Here is a 6,040-nt window from a genome sequence, read left to right as displayed (position 1 = left end):
AAAAGAAAAAGAAAACCAACTTTTTTATAAGGGACATGAGAGAAATTGTGTATGATATTTTTTTGTGTTTTATGTTTAAGTTTATTCACATGTTTTATTATTATTAAATGATATTATTAACTATGGAGTGCGTATTTGCTAAAAACGCTGGGTATTGTCTACCTTGAAAAATTGAAGTGAGTTTTTGATCTTTTAGGTATAACTAGGTTAGACCCGCGCGATGCCGCGGGATATTTTTAATTCTTTTTTAATATATTTGATGTTAAATATATAATTTTTATTTTCTGAAATTATATTAATCATAAAAATTATGATTTAGACAATGATAAAATATACAAATGTACTGAAAAAAACATACATTAGTTTGAAACTTCGTAGTATTTGTTATGCGTTTACATTTTAAGTCAGAAAAATTTAATTGTATAATTGGCTAAACGAAAATTCAAATACTACAATCATCACAGTAAAAGAAATCACATCTCTATTCGTAGTGAATGCATGCTATAACATAGACATATGATAACATTGACTAATGATAGAAGTGATGTGGAACATAAAAGGATTTTTACTGGACATGAAATGTTTAACTGTATTATTTAATTTAATTGGCTATCTATTTTAAGATTTGACAAGTTATAAATGAAATTATAAATGTTAACTGGTATTTGTTTTTAGATTTACTTGTTGATCAACTTGTTAAATGAATCATTAGCATGCAGGTTTTGATAACATTGACTTTGTTTGCATTTTTTATTGAATAAGTGACTTCTTGTGAGTTATATGTTTTTAAAATCTATTTTAACAACTTCGATGCATTCTAAGTTAGACATCTGTCAACAGAGCCTGCGAATGATACAAGCGAAGCAAGCAAGTGCTTGCGGCCGATTATTTATTAAAATAATTTCGTCCCAAATATTGTGTAGCGATATGTAGTCTAGTTGTAGTGCTCAGTTTATTCTGGTCTTCACATTCTAGGTTCGAGTCTCCAAAAGTGTTAATCTTTTGTTATTATTTATTTTTCGTTTTTGTTCATAAATAATAGCTACAAATTATTTCTAAAATATCTCTTTAATAAATATTACTTTTTTTACTTTTTTATATTACTTTTTTATAAAAAAATAATATTACCTTTTTAGAAACTGACAGAAAAAAAATCAATTAACCTAGAGATCATTTTTTCTTCTTCCTCTAGCCTCTTTACTGCACATCCTTACCCTTGTTCACTATTGTCTATTTCTCTAATTCTCTGGTTCTGAATTTTCCATCTTTTTTGTTCTAAAATCATCAACTTTGTCTCTAAATCATATACCTATTCTAGAGTTCATCTTATAAATTTAATTAGGTAAGTTTTCTCGTTTGGCTGTTAATTTTTGTATCTTTTTATTCACGGCAACATATGTAATACATTCATACATGGAATAGAATCATACAAACGTTTTGTGCCATATTCAATTATATAATATCGATAATGCTCTGCATCTTAGTCTGTTGGTTCAATTATGTGTCCATGTAGACAAACAAAAAACTGATGTGTATTAATGTTATAATTTTATTGTGTAAATATTTTAATTGATGTGTCAATTCCTCCTTCGACTAAAAAGCTGAGGTGTCAACACTGGAAAGAAACACATCTTATTTTTATTGTATTGATTATGGTTGTATACAATAACGCACACTTTACAATTTTTTTAGTGAGAGAAAACGCAAATTAAAAAATGAAGCTGTGAATGGTGACTCATTAGTGGTTTTCAATTTTTTGTTTGAATTCTGCAAATAATGGTGTTACCATTCACTACCTTAGTTTCAAACTATTCGGTATGTGCGTATCACTAAACCATCATCCTCTTACAATACAAAATCTGTAAATATCTATAAATTTGATAATATAATTTAGCTTGCATCGCACTGTTTTTATCAAGTCAAGTTTTCATTCATATAGAGAAGCTCACTGTATGGATGTTATATTACTATCACAATAAAATATAAATCATGAATTGGTAATAATGGAAACATTAACACCGGCCGAAAGAAGAACATTTGGTTTGATTTTTTTTTCTTACTTTTGTTTTTTGCTCTGCACTGAACTTAGCTTTCCCTGTGGTTGTGGGTGGTAAAACAATTCTAATCATCTACGAATGGATGACTATAAATTAAAAAGAAAATCTAAAACCCCTAATTCAGCTATGGCAGCGATGAAACCGAAGGCCTATGGCTATGATCTTGCCTTTCTCCTTCTACGTGTCTTGGTGATGGACCAAACATGCTCAAGAACACCTTCATCATTCAAACCAATATGTCAATAATACATAAGAAAAAAATCTAACATGAGTGAATGTTTGAATGATCATATGACTTACCGGTAAAAATACAAGGCCGTGCAAAAAACCAAGTAGGACTAGTGTCAGATACATCTTGAAGTAGTAGACCTGTGGGAGATACAAAAACAAATTCAGAAGCCAAATACGAAAAGGAAAGGAAAGAATTAAAAAAAAAAAAAGCACATACCACAAAGACTTCTGATCTTGAGAAACCGAGCACAATCACCCCAACTAGCTTAGTCAATGTAATTCCACTGCCACAGTACATGATACGAATATCAGAATAATCCAATATACAGAACATAAATAAATATTAGGAAGCAATTCTAATAAATAGGAAGCAGTTCTTGTTTGTGAGATCCATCACGGGAATTGGTGGATTCTTCCCGAGTAAACGCGTGGGGAAGTTATGGGCTTTGCTAAGCGTTTATCATCTTATACCGAGGGAAACAGAATCTTTGGTTTGTGTTCTATGTTCATAGATCGAGTTGAAGAGAGACAAAATACCTGAAAACTGAAGCTCCCATCCCACCCAGCGCCTCTTTCATCCGTTGGTTTCTGTCCCCAGAGCTTATCTGAGCATTTAGGAAATTCTCGTCAGGATGAAAATATCATTTTGAATGTTAATACTGTTAATACAGACAGAGGGGGACTGACCGAGAAAGCGTGATTTATGTGTACACAAAACTCAACCGCTATGCCCACGGACATGATTAGATTTACAACCGACAGTGCGTTTAGCTGGATATGAAAGACTGCCATAACCCCCTAGCATGTTTTAAATCAAGGGTAGGTCGAGTATCACGTTAGTAATCTGAGAGTATGAAAACAGATCGTTTTCTTCATAACAATGACAGAGTAAAGTACCAGGAGATCAATAATGATCATTGCAATCACCAGAAAAATAATGACAGAGCTCCAGAAGCTGAGTTAGAAAGCAGACAGAGGGGAAAAAATGTAGAATCAGGTTTACCATATCTAGCAAGAAAACTATGATTAACACACAGGTTAGAGTATATTTCAGTGGGAAAGAGCTTTAGAGTGATACCTGCATGTGATGATTAAACACACGACAAACACGGCAGATGAAAAAAAAAAAAAATTCAAAGTCAGCTCGAAGTCAAAAGTTAGAATCAAGACCTACCAACTAGAAACTCAAGCTAAGATCTGAGAATATAAGATTTACAAACCGATGGCTATGGAGAGGTTGATTAATGCAGTTTTCCATATGTCAAGATATTGCTCAAAGAACATATAAAATACTGAATATGGATAAATCTCCATCTGAAAGAGAATAAACTACAGGTTAGACATTAAGTTCGCTAGAAAGAAACTTTAGCAGAGACCATAGTGATGAAGAAATTGCGACAAGCTAGAGCAGTTTCAATAAGAAAACCATATCCAACTAGATAGTAAAGGGGGAAAAAAGTGTTTAGTCATTTGTTTATCAAAATATGAAATCATGTCACTTGCATCGATCAATATATGGTGGTAGTATATAATGTTTACCTTTAAGGAACCGGAAACTTTTGCACTAAACTCTTGAGCAGCTCTCATTGAATTAACATAGTCAACCTGAAAACAACTTTCAGTATAAACTAACACAAGATTAGAGACTTGCAACCTGCTTATTAAGGGGTGTATAATAAGTGCGGAACGATGAAGCTTGAATGATACCATTTTCATAGCCTGGTAAGAAAGGAGAACATACATATTACATATTTGGGTATCAATACCATGCTAGAATCGATGACAGTTAAATGGATTCAAAAATAAAAAGGAGATAGTGTGGAACCTTGCAAATCAACACTACTAGAATAAGGACCATGGCTACCTTTAGCACAATCAGCGGAAGGAAGCGCACTGAGGAACCAAGGAAGTTTCTGTAGAGAATGGAATGTATTGATATTGAATGAAAGGGTTTACATATTTATACTAAAATACAACTTAAACCTAGTACTAAGTAATTACATTTAGAGTCCTATATGTATTGACTCTTATACACCCCCGCAAGATGGAGGAGCGCTTGTGACACCAATCTTGGAACATGCCGTGACAAACTGTTGTTGACATATCAGTTTAGTGAGGGCATCAGCAAGTTGATCCTTGGTGGATACATGTTGAACCTGAAGCATACCATCTTGAATGTGATTCCGCGTGAAATGATAGTCAAGTGCAATATGTTTCATTCTTGAATTGAAAACTGGATTGGCGCAAAGGTAGGTGACGCCAATGTTATAACAATAAATGATCGGAGGTGAGCGAAGAGTGAGACCCAGTTCAGTAAGCAAAGAACACAACCAACAAAGCTCCGAGGCTGTGTTGGCCACAGCCCTATATTCCGCCTCAGTTGAAGAACGTGTAACACCTCGTTGCTTCTTTGAGCTCGGAGAGACAGGGTTTGTGCCAAGATAAATGACATAAGCATTGGTAGAGACATAATCATCAACATCACCAGCCCAATCTGCATCCAAAAAACCTCGAAGAGTGAGAGAAGAAAGTGCACGAAGAAAGATACCATGAGTTTGAGTGCCAGCGAGATAACGTAGAACCCGCTTAGCAGCCTGCCAGTGAAGATCATTCGGCTGATGCATGAACTGAGAAAGACGATTCACAGCATAAGAGATATCAGGTCGAGTGAAAGCAAGGTACTGTAGGCTACCAACGACGGAGTGATACGGAGAAGGATCAGCCAGGAGGGAGCCACCGGACTTTGTGAGCTTCGGAGAAGTCGCCATTGGCGTCGCAACAGGCTTTGCATCATGCATATTGTGTCTTGCTAAGAGGTCAACGATATACTTACGTTGCATTAAGTGAAGTCCAGCTTTGGTCTGTGTGGCTTCGACACCAAGAAAGTAGCTCAGGTCGGTGGGATCCTTGATGGAGAAGCGAGAAGCGAAGGAGGCAAGTGTTTCAGCAATGTGCGATGAGCTCCCTGTGAGAAGGATATCGTCAACATAGAAAAGAACATAAACATACACCGAACCACTCCGTTTAATGAACAAGGACGTGTCAGCAAGAGAGTTGGTGAAACCGGACTGGAGTAGGTGTTGTTTGAGAGACATATACCAAGCGCGAGGAGGTTGTTTAAGACCGTAAATGGGCTTGCGTAATCGACAAACATATTCTGTGAGAGTAGGATCAACAAAGCCTTGGGGCTGTTCCATGTAGACCTCCTCAGTCAACTCACCCTGCAAGAAAGCATTGTTTACGTCTACTTGTTTTACCGGCCATGAGTGAGCAACAACAACATCGAGAACCAAGTGTATCGTCGTCGTTTTAATGAACGGACTAAAGGTGTCAGCATAATCGACCCCATGGCGTTGATGATACCCCTTTGCAACAAGGCGTGACTTATAGCGATTGAGCTCACCATTAGGATGGTATTTTGTTGTGAAAACCCAGCTTGAACCGATAACATTTTGGGAAGGATGTGGAGGAACCAAATACCAAGAGTGATTAGCCATCTGAGCGTTGTACTCATCAGACATGGACGGTCGCCACCGATCATCCTTTAAGGCTTGAGCCACGGTACGGGGTTCCCTGTATTGATGCGGACCTCTAACATGTAGATTCAATTTGTTTTTCGGTTTGGTGATATCATTTTTGGCTCGAGTTTGCATTTTGTGGTGGTTCAACGGGTTGAGGTATTTGTGGTTGTTGTGGTTGAGGTTGGTGGGGAGTGATAGACGTAGAGCGATGTTGCTCAGGAGGGGCAGAGT

General features: G+C 36.3%; 1 pseudogene; it reads right to left on the bottom strand.

Annotated features, from left to right (window-relative positions):
• Positions 2,165-6,040, bottom strand: part of LOC104759756 — a 26,526-nt pseudogene continuing 22,650 nt past the window's right edge.

Source organism: Camelina sativa, chromosome 17, assembly GCF_000633955.1.
Source record: "Camelina sativa cultivar DH55 chromosome 17, Cs, whole genome shotgun sequence".
NCBI lineage: Eukaryota > Viridiplantae > Streptophyta > Magnoliopsida > Brassicales > Brassicaceae > Camelina > Camelina sativa.
This window is presented reverse-complemented; position numbering and strand designations above follow the sequence as displayed.